This window comes from Chelonoidis abingdonii, chromosome 2 (genome assembly GCF_003597395.2).
Source record: "Chelonoidis abingdonii isolate Lonesome George chromosome 2, CheloAbing_2.0, whole genome shotgun sequence".
In the NCBI taxonomy this organism is placed as follows: Eukaryota; Metazoa; Chordata; order Testudines; family Testudinidae; genus Chelonoidis; species Chelonoidis abingdonii.
Genome location: NC_133770.1, coordinates 190,160,487 through 190,181,555, shown reverse-complemented (window position 1 = coordinate 190,181,555; position 21,069 = coordinate 190,160,487). Strand labels below are relative to the sequence as shown.

General features: G+C 39.1%; 1 long non-coding RNA gene across 3 annotated transcripts in view; it reads right to left on the bottom strand.

The window, feature by feature from the left end:
* LOC116822837 (uncharacterized) overlaps positions 1 to 21,069 on the bottom strand; it is a 355,840-nt gene that overhangs the window by 45,458 nt on the left and 289,313 nt on the right. For all 3 annotated transcript variants that reach the window (XR_012655327.1, XR_012655326.1, XR_012655325.1), the window contains 2 exons: positions 12,150 to 12,335; positions 11,820 to 11,906 (listed from right to left, as the gene is read on the bottom strand). This is a non-coding gene — a long non-coding RNA (uncharacterized LOC116822837). The remainder of the gene's footprint in view (positions 1 to 11,819; positions 11,907 to 12,149; positions 12,336 to 21,069) is intronic.

Sequence of the window (21,069 nt, the reverse complement as noted above, 5' to 3'; positions counted from 1 at the left end):
TCTCTGATTTGTGCAGCGACTGTTGCTGGGGAAAGGGATTGAGGTAGTGTTGCAGGGTTATCCTGGACAGATGTTTATTGCTGATAATTTCTCACTATATATACACACATACATATATACTTTGGTACTGCTAGTCAGCTTGAGGAGTTAACCCAGCAGAGGAGTGTGGAATATACCATCTCAGCTGTTTCAAGAGAAACCCCTATCAGGTAAAGGAAGAAACTGTGCTCAACCTGACCACCAAGTTGCTGGAACTTCTTGTAAAGGATCATCACAAGTTCACCCTGGATCAGTTCACTTGTCCTGTCATAATATGGACATCATGGGATGGGCTAGGATATCAGTTCAGCCATTTGTATTGGATAATACAAAAACACTTTCACATAAATGCGGGAGAGGCAGAGGTTTGAACTTCCTCTATGCGTGTTGCAGCAGTCTACCAATAAGTTGTCAAAATAGCTACCAAAATACAGCCATCAGGTGGAAACCATCATGGCTGAGGTGCAGCATTATATAAGAGGACATGTTGAAAGAACATGGCCGGCCACTCTACATGAAATGATCAGATACTCGGAATGAAACAAAAAATATGGGTTGCAAATGAGCATTAAGCACAATGAAAACAGTAAGGTTAAGAGTTAACTTGATCTTAGTCTATAAATACCTCCGTGGGAAGAAGATATCTAAGAGCAGAGGGCTCTTTAATCTAGCAGATCAAAGGCATAACAAGAACCAATACGCAGAAGCTGAAGATAAGCTGAAACTTTAAATAAGGTGCAAATATTTAACATTATGGGTAACTAAGCATTGGAATACCTTATCAAAGGATATGGAGGATTCTCCATCACTTGAAATCTTTAAATCATGATTGGGTGCACAAACAATATGCTCCAGATCAAACACAAGTTATTGGGTTTAATTTAGCAGTTATTGGATCGTATTCTATGGCCTGTCCTGTGTAGGAAGACAGACTAGAAAATCAGAATAGTTCCTTCTGCTTTTAACATCTACGAATTTAGCCATCAGGCTAGCTGTGGAAAAAGAAGCATTTCATTCTAATATTTGGTTCCTAACTTTGGATTAAGTGAAGTGCCTACTGAGCAGCTTGTATGTCTTTAAATCATTGAGATTTATGAAAACTATCTGTTCGGTGGCCTGACATTTTAATTGTTGTCATCACAGGCCATTGGAGTTTTCCATATCTTTATGAGAAATTGCTAAAACAGGAACTCTGCTTCTGCTGGTTAGCCTGTTGTACTCGCATCAAAGCTATACCCTGTATAAACAGGAAACTGGAATGAGTCTGCTAATGCATTACCCACAGGACTGAGAACACAGAGGGGACAGGGGAAATATAAACAGAACTACATCCCATACTGCCTGTTCACTGCTGAAACTTAATCACTTCTGTGCAGATCATCGCCCCAGGTAAAGCCAGGATATAAATGTCTCCAGTGTAAGTGGATTAAGTTAAATAAGTACATATAAAACCAAGTCTGAATAGTGCACCAGTGAATTTAAGATTTTTACACTTGCACTGAAATTCAAGGTAAAATTTTTCAAGTGACTTACAAGCCTGAAGTGTCATTTTCAAAACTGACTTGGTCCCACTAATTTTCATTGATACTCTAGGCTACATCATTTACTCACTTAAGAAAATGTTACCTTTAGCCTTTATAACTCTCCTTTAAAGTCAGTGCAAAACTCTGTGGCTGAAATTTAGGAGTAAGTGCAATAAGGAAAAGCAGCAGAGAATCCTGTGGCACCTTAAAGACTAACAGACGTTTTGGAGCATGAGCTTTCGTGGGTGAATACCCACTTCGTCAGATGCATGTAGTGGAAATTTCCAGGGCAGGTATATATATGTAGGCAAGCTAGAGATAAAGAGGTTAGTTCAATCAGGGAGGATGAGGCCCTGTTCTAGCAGTTGAGGTGTGAAAACCAAGGGAGGAGAAACTGGTGCAATAAGGAAAAGCAATCTTGCAACACTGTCTCTCATTCACTTTATTTGATTACTGTGAGTAGCTACAAAATGCAAAAAGAGACCTAATTGACTTGAAGGGTGCACAAAAGAATCTAGTCCATTGTAAAATGCTGTGCAACAAAGAGCATCATGCCCTGAATTTTCTAAGTATCATGTTATATGTTATTATCAGAGCTGTAAGGGGTGCCAACAGAACAACAGAGTCCCTTCTATTAACGTTTTAGGAAGTCTAAAAGAAACCTCACAGAATGAAACTGGAGATGCCAATTAAGGTGTTAATACAAAGAATAAGAGGCTCCCGCCTCTGAGAAGGATAGCAGTAGCTTTTGCAAAGTCTGTTTTACTGTTCACAAACAAAGAAAAAACATCAATAAATGTCTCTATTTGGGATGGAAGGTCCCTATGGTAGGGTACCTATTGTAGACCATGTTTGGGGGTTTTTTTTACTTGAAGGAATCCAACATGATCCTGAACAGGTGCTTGTCAAGCTGCAGTTAGAATTCAGTTCCCTGACTCTCACACTTGCATATGATCTTGGACAAGCCACTTAGTGGATCTGAACTGCAGTTTTCCTATATCTAAATGGAGCTCATGACCCCCTCAACGGTTAAGGGCCACCAGTTGAGAAACATTGTTCAAGACCACATGGGCTCTGTGAAAAGGGCAGGGGAGTACTTCTGATTGTTAGTGTAAGCTTAGATCAAATAAGTTGATTAGGTACTTCACTTTACAGTTAAATAGCTGCACATATATGGGCACCACATCCATGTTTAAGATTACTTAAAAGTTAACACTGTTTTATCTTGCAATACTCTATTCAAAATTGTTCATAAATTTCATATTTTACAAGCAGTTTTCCCCCAAACTGTTAAAAGCTTATTTTACTCACTGGGCACACGCACATTTCAAATTATGGGAAATTTGGCAAAATACTTCAACATGTGCTTAAATCCATCCTACTGAGGCAAGCACTTAAGCACATGCTTAAACATCACTGAAGTCAAGCATGTGTTAACTTTGCTGAACTGGAGTCAGGAAAATAATATTGAGATGATTCTCAGTTTAGTACAGGATTCTCTAATATGAGGGGCAGCGGGGCTACTTTTTTTCAGAATCCAATTTTAAATAATCTGTGACCCAAAGGTTTCAGGCTCTCTATGACTTATAATTACATTTGAGGGGTGAGTCAGGGAGAAAAATCAAAAGGTCGTGCAACCTTGCCTTTACAAAAATCACAAAGTGAGGTTGAGGGTGTCCATGGAAGGTTCTGGTGAGCACAAGACCTGTCAAGAAAAGGATACTCCCGCCTAACAAAAAACAGGTTTCAGCAATGAGGATTAGCAGAATTTCTTCTCTTCCTCCAACCACAAGTAAATTTGGGTTATTTGTATATTTATACATTCATGCCATTTAATCAGGCCCATAGTCATCCCTCTCCTCACAAACAGCAGTGAAGAAAGATCACTCCAGCTTTAGGACTGTAGTGACTCTCATTAGCTGAGTGACCCCACCATGGACTGAATGGACAGACATATGAGGAAAGTGGGGAGAGGTCACTCTCAAAGCACCCCTGAACAAACAGCTTATTTTATTTTGCTTCTTTTAGGGTCAGACAGGTTGATTTGTTTTAATCCCATCATCTGCAGCCTTCTACAGTTTGTGCTGCTGTAAGATTTTTCAATCAGACTCACCGATGGAAAATAAAGGTGTTGCAAGATACGTTTAAACTGGGGAACCAAAAAAAAAAAAAAAAAAAGGGGTGGTGGTGGAGGTGGTATGTTTTCTGGCACTCCTAAAGTGCAAACTAGATTTTTTTGTATAATATTTTACTTAGTTTTATCATATTCATATTTCACAACATGTATAAGTAAACAGAAATGTATTCTTCAATTCTGCCTCTGCAGTTTAACAATCATGGTTCAGCCCTAGTTACAGCTAACAACATTTAGCTACAAGAATTTGATTCAATGCTTACCTGAATGGTAACAGTTTTATAAGTGTCCAAACAACTTTACTACATTATTTTTCTTATTCATACACTTTAAATACATCCACACACCCACATGCCTCATGTGTTAGTTTTCTGAAACCAGCAACCAGACACTCTAAAATGTATTATTATGTGCTATTTAACAGGACTCTCCTCAAATTACTGGATATTATCCAGGGTCAGGAGGGTATCTCAAACATATGGGTAACCATATGCTTTATCACTGACCCATATATCCTTTGTTTTTGTTCCTATAGGATTGTAAGTGTATTGTTCTCTAGAACAGACCTGGCTGCTCCCACTTCACTGTTTCCGCAATGTACTCCAATCATTGCAGACAAAAATAGAAACATATTCTGCATCCATCCCAGCGTACTTCAAGAAATGACTGTAAATGCTTCTTTCAGTTTGCACTTTATCTTCATATCTCAAATGATTATCAATTCTCTCAATACTAAGTGATCCGCATGATGGAACAGCAAGAGGCAATTATTACGGACCTTCATAGACTAAAACATCCTAATAGTCATATGTTCTCCTCTCTGCTTCAACAACTCATTTAGTTCTACAGTAACTCTTCTTCAAGAAAAACAAACAAACCCCAAAACATAAGTTGGCTAACTCAAAACTAATAAATATTAACGGTTTCTTGCAGGTTTGGAACTTTTGGTCTGAAACTTGGGGAATCTAGTTATTAAAACTATGTCCTTCTCCAGAATAGAGCAAAAAGTGATTAGCACAATAAAAAAAAAACTGTCATGTAAATATTGCCCAATGACCAGTAGTTATATTCGTAATGCATGTTTTTTGGGAAGGTGATTTTTTATTTTGATTATGTCCATTGCTGCCATGCAATAATAATCTTTTTCCTCTTTACCACACTTTTAAATATCCCGACAACTGATCTATTTAGATAGTGCAGGCCTACAGCCAGTCATATAGGGTGACCAGCCAGCAAATGTGAAAAATCGGGACAGGGGGTGGGGGATAATAGGAGTCTATATAAAATTGGGACTGTCCCTATAAACTTGGGACATCTGGTCACCCTATATTGTTATGTTTACAGGCCAACAAACTAACGTAATTCAACAACAGCAACAACAAAACACTCAAGGTTTAAGGTATTTTATTGCCAAGATCCAGCTCTGACACGGGTGGGACCATGGTGTGAGCCAATTACTTTTTCTGCTTAGTTATTTTTCATTGATAGTTTGAATCCCTCCATAAATGTAGAGGACTAAATTTTCAATATTTGTGGGGACACACAGCACATACAAAAAATGAACTGCAGGTGCAAGTATCAGTACATGTGCTTAATTTGCACCTGTCAGTAGATATAAAATATGTGCACCAACTGACAAATGATTGGACGATATTAATACATATTCTTCTTTCAGTCTTGTTAGTCTAAACAGAGTGTACACAATACAGATTTAATTTGATATTGCACAAGTATAATTCATAAGATTGTTAATGTATATTGCAGGAATACACAGTGTGTACTAAGAATAATGCAGTAATTAATGTACCATGAGTTCAGAACATTGTCCTGGGAAAACTTTGCAATAGTATCTTTTGCAAGTAGGCAAAATATTTTTGCTTTAAATATTTTTCAGTATATTTACATTTCTAAAAGAAATACGTATTTTACATAGAACAGTATTTACTTTTCCCTGAAGGTTGGTTTTAGTAACAACAGGCCTGATTCTCCATGGCCTTGCAACTTGTATAATCATTTACCTCGTGCAAAGTGGATGTGAAACACTACTGAAGGGTACCACTTTAAAGCTTTTTGCACCCGAATAAATCATTACAAAAATTGCAAAGCAGTGGAGCATAAGACCTTGGGACAGGGGTCCTCAAACTGGGGGTCAGAACCCCTCAGGGGGTCACAAGCTGTCAGCCTCCACCCCAAACCCGGCTTTGCCTCCAGAATTTATAATGGTGTTAAATATATTTAAAAGTGTTTTTAATATATAAAGGGGGGGGTGGTCACACTCAGAGGCTTGCTGTGTGAACGGGGTCACCAGTACAGAAGTTTGAGAATCACTGCCCTAGGACAATGCCCAAATACCACCTTCTTGCTCACTAGAACTTTGTGTGCATAGTCAGTCGTAGCTGCTGACTTTACCAGTGTAAAAGCAGTTATAGTACTTTACACCTATTAGCACTGAAGAGCCACCAGAGTTCCAAAAGAATGAAGTTGAGTCTTTTCTATTTTGCACATCTTGAACAGAACTGTTCAATATATTATGAACCATAAAGATCACAGCGTGACTTTCAGAAACCAGGCAGAATGTACAGGACTGGTAGTTTAAAAAAAAACAAACACCCCCTCCCCCCAATCATCCTTTTACTTACACACTGAGCAAATGTGCAATGGAGTCATTCTCTTTGTGTAGATTAAGATTTAAAATCATGTTGTTAACATGTTAGCTAACACACACTAAAACACATTTTAAAAGTCTAGTGTGGATAATGCAATGTATACTTTAACAAATGGTAAACTCATCCAATTAAAGCCTGAGGGGAACCAAGGCTTTTACTTAGCCAGTTTAGCACATGTTAAGGCATACACTGCCTTATGTACACTTGACTTAATATTTTCTAACATGATGCCTTTAAATCCTTGTCTAAATAGACTACTGAAAAAACATTTAGACTAGAGTTTGTGGCCCTACTGTAACTCAAGGTAATAGAGTTAGCTAACGCCTTTGCAACTGTCCATTAAAGGTACGTTTAAACCACACTTTAAAACCTGCAGCAGTGAGCATCAGAACCTGGGTCTACAGACTCAAGCTCCCGGGGCCAGCACTACAGCACTAGAAACAGCTGAGCAGATCCTGTAGCTCAAGCTCTGATGCCTCAGAAGGGACTGGATTTCAGAGCCCAAGCTCCAGGCCAAGGCACAATGTTTACACTGCTGTTTTTAGCAACATAGTATGAGCCCAAGTCTGTAGACCTGGGCTCTGAGACTTGCTGCCATGGTTTTAAAATGCAGTGTAAACATACCCCTAGATCAGGGGGTTAGCAACCTCTGGCACGCAGCTCGCCAGTGGCGGGCCGGGCCAGTTTGTTTACCTGCCGCGTCGGCAGGTTCAGCTGATCGCTGCTCCCACTGGCTGCGGTTCGTCGTCTCAGGCCAATGGGGACGGTGGGAAGCACCCTCAGCCCGCACCACTGACATGGCAGGTAAACAAACTGGCCCAGCCCACCAGGGTGCTTACTCTGGTGAGCCGCGTACCAGAGGTTGCCAACCCCTGCCCTAGATGCTTCAGGACACAGAATTGTGTTGTTTATCCCAGGGCTTGTTAATTTGAGTTACAATATGGCTACAAACTTTTGTCCAGTCTCATCCAGAAACAATCAACATACCACAATCGCATATTTAAGTCACTTTTCATAGTACACTTTAAGACAAGTGAAGAAACACGTGTTCATTATCAAGGATAGTCTCCTTCATCGATTTGCTGTGTAATAATTGAAAAATTAATATTCTTTGTGAAACTAGCCTACTTATATAACATTGACTTTTTACTACATTTATTTATTTCAGTTATTAACTTCTGCATTTTTAAAGATGAATGAAATAAGATCCTTATAAGATGTTACGGAATTATTCAAGGAGATCAGGGAAAATGTTGGAGTTTAATACCTATAATATTTCCTTTTTGGCAGTCAGAATACTACCATGATTTTACTTGTGTAATAATGACCTCCATTCTATAAACTTCCGAATCAATAAGGATGCAAGAATGAGCGCCGCTTATTTGATAATTAAGCAGGAATGAGCACAAAGCTGTTGTATGAATACAACAACGCACAGTAGGGTTAAATGTGAGCATGATAGAAAGCTGATGCTAAAATGATTTGACAAATAATAGCTTTGAGTTCATTACTGCTATTCTCTGTAGAGTATTAACATACAACTATCAACCAGCCAGAAGGAGGAGTGCATCTGTTATGTTACTTAGACACCTAAATACCATGATGCTGTCTTTAATCACAGTAGAACTTCCATTGTCACACTGTCCAATACATCCTTAGACATCCATTGAATTTTCACAGTTTTAATATATGCAGCTGTGTTTATTTACACAGAACCTAAAAGTCTATTAAATAAGTCATCAGTTGCACTCACTTTTTACCATCATAGTTTTCCAGTATATACACTTGGAGTGAGAGGTTTATTTACAGTTATTCAGGCAGTGGTGGACCAATTAAGAAACAGAAAAGATCTGCAAAGAGGAGAATTTTTCTCTGCAGTATGAGTTAGCCAAGGGAAACTAACATGTTATTTAGCTCTGACTCAGTAAACAAACTAGTACAACCAATCCTTCACATTCAGAGGTTAGGAGAAAAGAAATGAAATGGCATTCTAGAAGAGGTGGGTCATATGTATTATTTCAAAATATTATGTACACTGGCTGATGGGTATTCATCATGAAAGTGAAATCAGTGAAAACTGGCATGTATTCAGTCTATGACTGAGCATGGATTTCACAAGAAAGATAGATGAACCAAACATTATTAACAATTTCCTGATCTTACTACTAAGGGGTTTCACTGACTGAAGCTAAGCAACTGCCGAGAATACATCTCACACTAGAATTAAAATGAGAAAAAAGAATTGTAAGTTGACTTCCATTCTGTAAATAACCTTCATCCATTCCTCCTGTCATTCGTTTTATAAAGGTGGGATACAGTCAGTGCAAGTCTACTAGTAGGATGTGCTGGCAAAAAATTAAAAACTTCCAGTTTGACAGATATCTACTAGTTCACAATTTTTCATTTTTCCTGGACTGTTAAATGGTATCAGTATTTAAAGTGTCTGAGATTTCCAAATGGGAATTCTTCACAGTAGAAACATACTTTCCTTGTGGGCTTAACAAAGTAGCATTTAATCTAATTTTTAATTAAGTAAATATAAGATTTTTCTGGGAAAATAACAATGCAACTTGTCTCCTTGAGATAGTTTTGTAATATCAAGAAGCAGTGTTATAGTTTTGTTCCTTGAAAGACACTCAAAACAAGGTGGGCAAGATGTTGAGGGGAGTGGGGAGGGGAACCAATACCATGCAGTAGAATTCCCCAAGGGAAATTCATGTTTATTAAGTCACTATTCTTGTTCAGTGAAGGTTAGCAAACATTTGAAAGAATTTCCTTCTGGGTCTAATAAAGTGGAAAAGAGAGGTAGATGTGATAATACCTGACAGGCTGTGGTTTTCAGCTTGTAGTATAGGTATTATTTTGCACTATTTCAAGTTCTGGATCCTGGTTTCTAATAATATACCAACAATTAAAATATCTCTCTGTATATACACTGAGGAAAACAAAAACAATTGCTCATGTTTGCTGCAGTGAAAAATCATTCTATTTAATGTTGCATTATTGTTAGTATTTGCCAACTTCATACATAATGACAGGTTAAGCATGCTGTATATTCAGCTGTACTGTAATGAAGACTTACTTTTGCTATATTTCTTTCCAAATTTAGCATAGCTATTTCTTGCAGGCTTACAAGTCAGAATGAACCACTACTTCTACTTAGGACCTGACCTAATCAAAGTAAATGAAAAGACTCCCATTAATTTCAGTGCATATTAGTGCAGGCCTTCAATGCCTACAATGCAGAAAAAGTAGTAGACTCAAAACACAACAAACAAAGATATTTCTTTTAATTTCAAATTTCAGCTAGGGTCTTCTATCCAGAAATATAATTGTCCCTTTTGTTCCTTAGTTTCTACCTTAGTGACACTTAGCACTACAAAGAACTCAAATCATGCTCATCGGAGAACAGACTTCTAATTATAAAGGCAGAATTCTAAGATTTTCTTTATTTTCTTTCAGTCTCATAAAGGAATTGCATTCCTCCTCCAAGAGGCTTATTGTGTTACACTCACTAAAGAATTTGAATCCACTACAGTTAGGCCATGTCTACACTACAAGTATTGGTCTATGGCAATTACATCAGCATTAAGACCACAGCAGTTAGTAGATCGCGCATGTGCAGTTATACTTGACTGCTTGTGTTAGTGCTGTACATACTCACAAGGAGTGCTTGTGTTGATGCAAAGTGCAGTTCACTATGGATAGGTATCCCAGTGAGTCATGTGCCGCCCTCCAACACAATTCCTTTTTGTAAATTTTCACAGTGCATTGCGGGGCACACACAAGTCACGCAGGGGCGGCTGGAAACAAGGGGTCAAGTTTCCATGATGCAAGTTGTTCCATCCAAGAAAGCCAAGCCTATTTCATAATTTTCAAACCTTTTTAGAAATTCCACACACCTGCATGGCACTTGTCACTGCTCACCATCTCTGACAGAAGCATAGGGCCCAGTGACACTTGTTTTTTTATAATTTGACAAAATGAATTGCAACCAGATTTTTCCCACCCTGGAATCCCTGTACTCAACAATAATTTTTCTTGTGATAAAGATTAAAAAAACAAAACAAAACAAAACTGGATGGCTTAGAAAATAAGTATTTGAATATAAAATCTTTCATCTATCAGTCACAGAATCAGATTAAGCTCACGTGGAGGATGAATGAAGTCAGAGCCAGACAGTAGTTTGGTGGACTGTGAAAAATGAGCTGTGCCTCATTTATGGTGGACAGATGTCCTCATCACAGACTGACACCACGGCTAACAGACAAATGTTAGAACAAGCATGGGGACTACACTATCTTTGAATCCCTAAAGGATATACATCTCCAGGTCAGGATGGAGAGATTTTGGGTGCATCCACATTAGGCAAAAAGTTCACATATGGTAGGAATACACCTAACGTGGTAAAATTCTACTGAAGTTCAGGTGGGTGAAGTAATATCTTTTATTGGGCCAACTTCAGCTTGTCTCTCTCACCAACAGAAGTTGGCCCAATAAAAGATTTTACCTCACCCATCTTGTCTCTCTAATATCCTGAGACCAACACAGCTACAACAACACTGCATACAAAAATGGCAGATAGTGACAACAAGGCGGTTTGTCATGTTCACATGCGTTAGCAGATCCTGGTAAGACCAAACTGCTAGCATGTTAAAAATGCAACTAGATTTTTGTTTCATTGTAGTTACTACATATTAGCTGACGTAGTAAGAACACACATTGTTCCCTAGTGAAGACAAGGCTATCATGGGGACTGAAAAGTCAAAACAGCCCTGATACTGGTTCAACCTATTCTGTCCATAAACAGAAGGCATAAGTCTCCAATGTCATCAAATTAACACTAGATGATGCATTTCTAATCTCCTCTAAAAGTGTACCCAGGAATTGTCAACTTTCATGAGCACTAACATGAATTAAAGGAAAAACTGAAAAAACTGATGATGTTCATAACCAATCTTTACTTATTATTCAGAAAAAAATCCAGATGTGAAAGAAAACTACTGGAAGTTAACAGCTGAAGAAAAGTCTGTTTTTCTTTTCCTCCAAAAGATGAGAATATCTTTTCCAGAGAAAGGCAGTTATCCCATCCACATAAAAGAAGAGTAAATTGAAATGAAATATTTGTGGGAATAACAACGTTTTTCCACTGCTCTAGGTGGAATAGCAACAATTAGCATTTTCACATGGACAACTTTGAAGAGATCCACCTAGATATTTTCAACGGGTGTAAAACTAAATTCATTCAAAATTCAGGGGCTTTTTCAAATATGACAAGTCTCCTTCCTCCTTTTCCTACTCAGTTCCCATCTGACACTGCTTAAACAGCAATCAATTTACAACATTTAAAATCCCATAGAGTGTAGTTTCTGAAATGTTCATCTTTAACTGTAAAATTGCATTAATATTCAACGACATGACCCAGTTGAAATGTAAAAATAATAATGTAAAGCTGACCTACCAATATGCCAGGAGCATGTTGTAGTATCACTGAAGATGCACATCAGACCAATGCCTATTTCAAGTTTAACGATAAATGAGTTCCTAGGAAACAAAATAGTGAAGATCATAAGTCCCATAAGGAGTTCCTATTGCCTCTTCTTGGAATTCAGAAGTCCACATTCATAGACAACTACTAAGAAGAATGAAGACAGAATAAAATGAGTGGAGGAAATATAAGTGCAAATAAATTTAAAGCAAATACTATTTCTGGCATTGCTAACTTGTTTATGAGGGATTTTAAAAAAATGTAAAATGAAATATGAGTTTGGGAGCACTGGGTCTCACCTGCAGCCTTTAGTATTTGAAGAAAGGCATAACCTGGACATAGCTTGGTCACCAGTGCAACACCTCCTGCCATAACAGCAAGAGCGACAGGCAAGACCTACTGTCCTTCAGTGAGCAGTTTCTGAGCAGGTCCCTCACTTAGGAAGACTGGCTTGACTTCTGGGCCTCGTTCCTATCCAGGGAAACCTTTAGAAAACAAAAAACACACGAGAAGATCAGCCAGAGAGAGAGAGAGGTTCCAGTACAAACACTATGGAGAAAACTGCTGAAAAATGAGGATTAGGCAACTTTGGCAACATTCAAGCAATGTGATTTCCAAATTAGATTTGGGATATATAGTCCGAAAAGGTTAACTGATTTGAAGTACCTGGTCTCTGCCTCTGACTGCTTGAAGTAGGTGGCAAAACACAATCCATTTTCTTTCTATCTATAACTTCTGTTGAGTTCAGTAGTTCAAAAAGTCTTATTATCACAGCAGATAAGACAGAATTATGACTCTGGATTTGACATAGTGGAGTGCCTCATTACACATTGTCACACACATCACAGAGTGCACCACAGATTTCCCCCTCAAGGAGAAATAACGAGCTGTCCTGGGTCCACAGCACTTTTTACAGCATCTCAGATGTTTCCCTCTGTTTATTTTTTCATTTAAAAAAATAGCAGCCAAAGTAAACAAAAAGTAAAAACAACAGTAGTATAAACCTGATAAAAACCAAAATGCCATTGTTGCTGACCAAGCAAATACTATACTAGTCATAGAAATAATCTGTTTATTTGGCATTCTGTTGTAATAAAATGGGATGCTCGCATATTCTCTCTTGTACAATTCCTGCCTCATTATCATCCTGTCCAGTTTGCTGCAGGCCATGACATAGTCTTCGATAATAGTTTTGGCATATGTTTCCTAGGGAAAGGCCTGCCCACCCTTCTGCTGAATGGATGTCCATTGCGTTAATGTTGAAGATACATATGTGCTGCCTCCCGCTGTGTCAAATCCTTAATACCCACATGATCTGTCACTATCACTTAATACCATCCAAGCAACATGAATTATGCACATAGTACAGACCTTCTCCTACAAATGGGAAATGCATGTATTTATATTGTGCACACACATGAAATACACTATATACATTAGCAACACTACATTTAATGACAGATAAGCTTGCAGCAAGGCATACCCCACCCACCCAAAACCTTAAAAGCAGGAAAATAAAAAGTTAAAGGGAAAGACATGTACACGCCTTTTCACCTTCCTATTGAGTACAACTGCAATACACTGCAATGTCCCACAAGACTTTTGCTTCCATCTCCAACAGATAATCCAAAGCAGAAATAACACTATAACAACAATTTTATTTACACACTACCCCTGCCACTAAAAAAGGACTGGTGTGCTGAACAATAAAAAAAATCCTCATTAACAAAAACACCCCAACCTCCATAAAATTACAGACAACATGGGGAAACAAAAAGAATAAAAACAAGGCAATGAAACAACAACAGTGATAGTAATTTGAGAACGCCTCAAAAAATAAGCTTTGAGGGTTTTTTTTTTTTAAATGGGGAGAGACGAAATTACATGAATTTTAGGAGGGAGCAAAAGCTCAATCGCCTACTGACTCAAGGCATGATGTCCTGAAGCTATCCCAACTTCATCAAATTCATACTCTAATGAAAAACCTTAACAGTGACCTCAGCAGTGTTAAGGCAAAATAACTTTCCATATGCCTGGAATGTGTGACAATCTGATGTATTGATCTGTTGATAGAATTGATATAAAAAGCATATGATGTAATTTTTTATTGTACTAAAACTCACTGACATCAGAAATTCACCATTCCTTCTACTGTTAGATTGAAACTCTCTAATGCATCCTTAACCACAGTGCAGCTTCTGCTGCACCATAATATCAAAATCACTATCTAGCACCTTGCCGCTTTCCACATCAAGTAAGATAATTAAACTATGACTCCTGCATCTTATTGCCTTGCCAGGTGCACATGGGTGGACAATGCATCAAGAACTAAAATATTAATCCAATGCATTCCCCTATGCAGCATTCCCAGCTCAAGGTGAAACATGACAGCAACAATCGCCCTGAAGGCAAAGAGTATGAAGAATGCAACACAAAGAGGTTACCAGTAAAATATCCAACCCTCCACAATAAAAGATCTTAACAAATATTAAAGTGGTTAAGAAAAAAACAAGTACATGCCCATTCACACAAAAGAAATAGTTTAGCATACACAGCAATAGAGGAGCTTCTAACAAGAATCTGTAGATAGAACACCTCTTGCTTGAGCACATCTAGAAACAGATAATTAACCTCTGCTGAGACTGAAAGCAATTTTTTTGTTTTGTTTTGCTTTTTTTTTTTTAAGGACCCAAGCCACTGTTCATAGGGTTGGATTCTGTACTGCATGTGGGATAGATTCAGGTTTCTAGAATCCATTAGGTATTGTGTGGGGTGTTTTTTTAACTGATGATATACGAACCTAGAGAAGCTGAAATTCTCATGAGCTAATATTTCTTCCTTTATTGAGCAAGACAGCAAAGCAAATCAGAGTTCCAAACCAAAGCACAGAAAGTGATACAGGAGTGCTCTAAACATGAAAATTTTCATTTGTATATTTTCTATGCTTAACAAATAAGCTACCCCATTCCTCACAGAAGGGCAGGGCCAGCTCTAGGCACCAGCAAAGCAACCACGTGCTTGGGGTGGCACAATTCCTTGGAATCCTTAAATCTGATACTCCCTGGCATAGGTATGTTGTGGAAATTTGCCTCTGAATAAGTAAAAATGGCACAAGTTGTGTTGCTCCATCAGAGTAGGCCATGGGGCCAGCTCCTAAACAACATTCAATAGAATCACATATCTCCATACAAGTCTGGGGTTCCACAATGGTGAAGATGAAGGGATGCTATTTCCTATACATTAACATATTTAATAAACTATTTAAATAAGATGGCTGATACAGCTACAGAGGTTGGTAATGATACAGACCATCAGTTTGTCAGTCCACTCATTTTGCACAGTGATTCAGCAGCATTAATACCAAACTGCCCCACAGTCTTCGGTATGCGTCTCTTTTCTCCTCTCCCTCTAATGTAATCGTCTTATCTTACTGTGGTATTGACATTCAATACAAGGCACTTCTTTAGAAGTGAGAATTAGCATTTCAAATCCTATGTGACTAGAAGGGGGGGCACTAAAATTGAGGAGCAAGGTCCTTTTCACAAAATCTGAGTCGACAGTTCTCACATTATCAGAATCTCATGATTGTAGGATGTTGGGGGCTGTTTGCTGTTGTTTTGGGCTTCTTAAAAATCACACTTCCCATGGTCTCCTGATGTTTGTCAGCATCCCTGTAAACTTTCAACCTTACTCAAAATGGTTACCATCTCTCCATTTCCCTCCCCTCCCCGCAGTTAGGATGAAACAGGGCTGCTCTTAGTGCAAATGATTACCCACTGGTATCCATAATGAACAGGAAACCATGAGAGAGCATGGGAAATATGGGCAGGAGGGAAATTGAGGGGACATGCAAGGGAATGTAAGAAAAATTAAGAGATATAAGCAGAAGACAAAAGTTGTTTTCCATGTGTAGTTTTCTAACTAAAGCAAAAGTGGCTTTAAAATGTAATTGCATTTATTAAAAAAAAAATGTGCCTTTCAGTTGCTTTAGTCACAAACCTACATTCATCTGAAAAGTGACAGAACAGAACTGTTGAGAGATTAGAGTATAAGAGGAATTATAAATGGGAAAAATACTTCATAATTTCTACTGTATAAATACTGAGGCACTAACAAGATAAAAATTTTAGTTAAAAATGAGCTGCAAATCATCCTGAAGACACCATCTCTATCTGCATGCAGGCAGCAGCTTGTACAAATGGGTTCTTTGTACCCGTTTACACAAGTTACCAAAGTGGAAAGCCAGGCATGAGAAATGTCACTCATCTAAGTCTGTTTTGGTTACATTTCCTATCACCAAGCAGACAGGAAGCGTTCTCAGACTCACAAAGAAGCAAACAGAAGCCAGAGCTAAAAGTAGACTCTTTTTCTGCATGCTATTACTCTGAAAGAACGGAAACCATATGGGGATTGGGTTATTATTCAGCTAGTTAGAGCCTTCAGGTGGCTTTAAATTAAAAAGAAAGATTGTCAACAGATGTACCCATCCACTCTAGATCCTCTTTTCATACAGCGTATTAAAACATTATTATTGCTTCATCCACTAGTGCTGCTATAGCCAAAGGTATGCCAGCATTTCAGTATCTGATTGTTACTTCACTGTAAGAACTCACACATTGATAACTTAGTTATAAAAATTCACTCTGAGCTAAGACTTTAGGATTTTTGGAATGGTCAAAAGTAGTTGTAAGCATTTAAGATGTTTCTACATTTTAAACATATTAACTCTAGCACAGATCCGCTTTCTTGTCTACTGTGTCAGTTATCTGTGCATTTACCAATTCAGCACTGAGTGCTGTACCAGCCTTCTCTTGTGAACGAGCCCATCCAACATGTCCCCATTACATTATGTCCTAAGATTACATTGATTTGAAAGGAATTGCCATAGGCAGCTATACCAGAATAAACACGTTAAAGCTTTAAGAGTTTAAGGACAGGATACCCCAGTATTTTCTTTTTCATGTTTGAGTGGTATCAGCATTCATGAAATAGATTCTTGGCACTTGTGTGTGGGGATATGAACTAGCATCTGAATGAGCACTGGGATAACACCTGTTAACGCTACACATTAAACTTACAAAAATAATTAACACTTCCATGCATTTTAAATTTTATTCCTGGTTGGTGGGTGTAAGCTGGCATGGCTGTCCCTCCACCTCCAAGAGAGGCCATGCCTCCTCGCAGATTGGTCTGCTAGAGTATTCTCCCAAATGAAGAAAAAACAAAGGAGGGAATTAGCAGTTCTCAATGGGCCTGGGCCTTCAAGCATGGCAGGGAAATAAGCAGTCAAGGCTCTGGCCTGCAGGTATGCAGAATTGGAGCAGTTTATCCACCCAGTCTAGGGACTTCAACAGGGGTGAGTGCCAAGCAACATTGCTGAGGCTCCAGTAGGAATGCCCGAGAAGCACAGGCCTCCTGGCCTAAAGAGCGAGAGTACTGCCACCCCAGGGGTGGGCTGGCAGGGGGGATGCGGGCCTGCTCAATTCCACCATGGCCCAGCCCAGGGTCCTAAACAGTGGCAAAGTGGTCTGCCTCTGGGTCAGCTGGGATTCCACCCGCAAGACGGTGACCGGCAGCACCACAGCCAGACAGTAGTCTCACTCCCCTGGGCTGCTTCCTATTCTCCCCCTCGGATGTACTTGCATCCAGGGGTCATCCTTAGTCTCCCCGGGATACTCTGCCAAGAGCAGCGGTAGCAGCTCCTCAGCATCAGGAGTGCCAGGGCTCTCTGGAAGCTCAGGCTGGTCATCTAGGCAGCAGCAAGTATCAGAGGGGTAGCCGTGTTAGTCTGGATCTGTGAAAGCAGCAGAGAATCCTGTGGCACCTTATAGACTAACAGAGGCAGCAGCAGTTCTCCTTGGCGTCCCACTCCAGCAGCAGGGAAGAAGAATCTGTCTCCTTTGGCAGCTCCCTCTTGACAGAGCTGCTTGGCCGGTCTTTTAGACTTTCTCTTCCTGTCCCACTCCTCTGCTTCCGGCATGCGGGCATGGCCCTCCTGGTTCCACCCACCAGGTGACTTGCAGAGTTCCCTCCGCATCCACCTCGGAGGGAGGCCACACCACCTCACTACAGTGGGATAGCTGGAGAAACAGCTGTGCATTGTGGTGTTTGCTTTTACACCAGCTATTTGAAATGTGAATAGAAAATGATCAGACTTTTTAAATGTAGTACAGCAAATAACTCATTATGCAAATATAACCTGGTGTAGCACGTGTGGTATTCTTACTAACTCTGCCAACCGGGAAAATCTACATGGAAATCTACTGGCATCGTACTTTAATTTATGAACTCAGTGCCATACATTAATGTCTATCATTTTATGGGTTAATTTGCAACTGTATAGTGATTTTCAAGGACAGTAGAATCAAAGAATCAAAAGCAAAATATGCACAGAATGCCAACAATGATACTTGTAAATATAATCACACCTATATTCATTCATTCAAACACAGAGGATTCACTCATTTCACTCATCAATGAGATTGGTATATCAGATACCCGTGGGCAGAGGGTAAGATTTCAAAATATTTGTTTATTTTGAATAGCACAGGTAATGATAATAGATAATAAACTAGGGCAAAAAATTAAGAACGATTATTTCTTCCAGCCTGAAATGTCTCTGGGAAATATTTTTCTTTAAATGAAACATTCAGAATTGTATGTTATTAAGAAGTGAAGCTGATGGTTAAAAACAGGGAATGTAGCAGAAAGCCCTTTTAGTCTTGCATACTGAAACATCCTTACCCAAAGTTCCTTCTCTTCCATTATCCCTACAATGGCTCATGAACTTCCCAAAAATTGCTGCTGAAGACAGCCTGTGGAGGCTTTTAGTAATATTAGGATATTACTTACTGCTTACCAAATGAATGAAAAGTGACTTTAAATGAAAAAAAAGTCATTCCAACAGTATTTGCAGGAGAGACCAGTTGCTCTCATCCATTCAAACAAACTTGCATCCACACTTCAGGCTTTATTATCTAGTCTACTAAACTACCTCAAACAATTGTCGGATCTTTAAAATAATTCAGTTCAATGAACAAGATCTACATTTTACAAGAAGTTGAAGCCTGTTTATTCTAACAAGGACTCTAAACTCAGTCTAAAGGCAAGCTATCAAACTAGACAACATGAGGTTTACCATAATACAGGCTCAAGTTCAAGGCTCCCTCCAATCCCATTTAATGATGGTATTTCATGAAATGTAACCATATGCCAGCAATCCAAGCCTGAACCCAATTTCTCCACTAGCAAAGCTTGAATGAATTCAAATCCCTCAATCCTGCCATTCTTTTGGACTTTAACGACTGATTTGAAAGGCTTTTTGAGATTCTACTTTTCAATCAACACGTGATCAACATCAGTAATGACTGGATGATCAGCCACAGAATCCATAGTCATTGGATACCTTCCTGTAGCCTTGCCAAGTCCCACACACCCCTCACTCTCCACAAATCATATTTTGATGGTCAATTAAAATACCACTCTAGTTCTTTCCATGATCAACTCTCATTATAGGAAAGTGCAGATGAACAGATGTTGTGTCTGGGTTGATAAGTTTTCATGACAATTTTTCAGAGCTACTTTACTGTTATATATTAAGCCTCCAAATTATACATACACATTGTTATGTTATATTTAAACTGATACAAATACATTTTAGTGTTATGCTCTTTGCTGATCTTTACAGGATGGCTCCTGTCAGTTTTCTGTGGCCGCCCAGCCTCTGAAGCTGAATTACACAGTAACAAGGTGTCTGCTTGAAAGATCAAAGGGACATTGGGATAAATCGTGCCATAACAATTATTGATACAATTATAATTACTAACACATACACACACACACACTTTATTTCTCTAATGACAGTCTTGGAACTCTAGGCATTAAGATACAGTAGTATACTTCAGTGTGTTGTTATCTGTTAATTAATAAAATGCTCCCAGTACAAAGATCTCTTAGTGCAAGTGCAATACCCCACCTCCCAAACACTACATAAATCATGCTGGCCAATCTAAATTAGAAACACTTACAAAATAAACTAAACATCTACATCCACAGGTAAAGGCCAGCTGGGTTGTTGATGAAGATCACCACCACCACCACCACCCTGGCTCTGCTGGATCCCTGATCAGCAGAATTCCAGTATGAAGAGTTCTCCATGAAACTGTACTGAGCCACAGAGTTAAATTACTGAATGTTAGCACAAGTACCTAAAAGTTGGAATTTCCACACTGATGACCAGGGAGAGAAGAGGTCTTTCAGAGACCTAGGTTCTATGCCAGGGGTAGGCAACCTGTGGCATATGTGCCAAAGGCAGCATGCGAGCTGATTTTCAGTGGCACTCACATTGCCTGGGCCCTGGCCACCAGTCCAAGGGGCTCTGCATTTTAATTTAAAATATTTAAGAAGCTTCATTTAAAATTAAAAACCTTATTTACTTTACATACAACAATAGTTAAGTTATATATTATAGACTTCTAGGAAAAGACCTTCTAACAACATTAAAATATATTACTGGCACACCATTTCTGAAAGGTTGCTGACCCCTGATCTATGCTATATAGGTTGTTGTAGATCCAATGAGAAAAACAACTAAACAATCTTCCTCCCACCCTTTTTCTGTACAGACCTTCCTATGGGCTTTAGTCTCTTTAGGCCCCAGTCTTTAGCCTCCAGTCTGGGCTCTAGAAAGTTCTTTCCCAGCCTTCTTTACGCTCTCCAACTCTGTAGTCTCTCTTTTAGGGCTCAATTAGTTTTCTTCCCTTGAATTTAGAGGTTTATGCCCACCACTTCCAGATGTTACTATATAGGAACTTACGCCCCCTTCTCTTCCGGGTTCTGGTCCTGGGACCCTATATATTCAGCAACTGCCCAATTCACTTGACATGATTGCATCACCTTTTCCATGCATCAACTCCTTCATGGTCTGTTCAGTTCTAGGCTTCTTTACAGACTTTCCCAGACTGGACACTTCTCCACTTCTCCACTTGTCCAGGTCCTTTCAGCTACGCTCCAGGACTCCTGTCTGGAAAACTCAGCCCAGCTAGTTTGACAAACCTAATTTCCTCCATGCTGAGCTCCAGCTACTTCTTATATTGTCCACTCACAGTCATGTTCCTAGTCTCCTGTGGCACCTTATAGACTAACAGACGTTTTGGAGCATGAGCTTTCGTGGGTGAATACCCACTTCGTCAGATGCATGTAGTGGAAATTTCCAGGGGC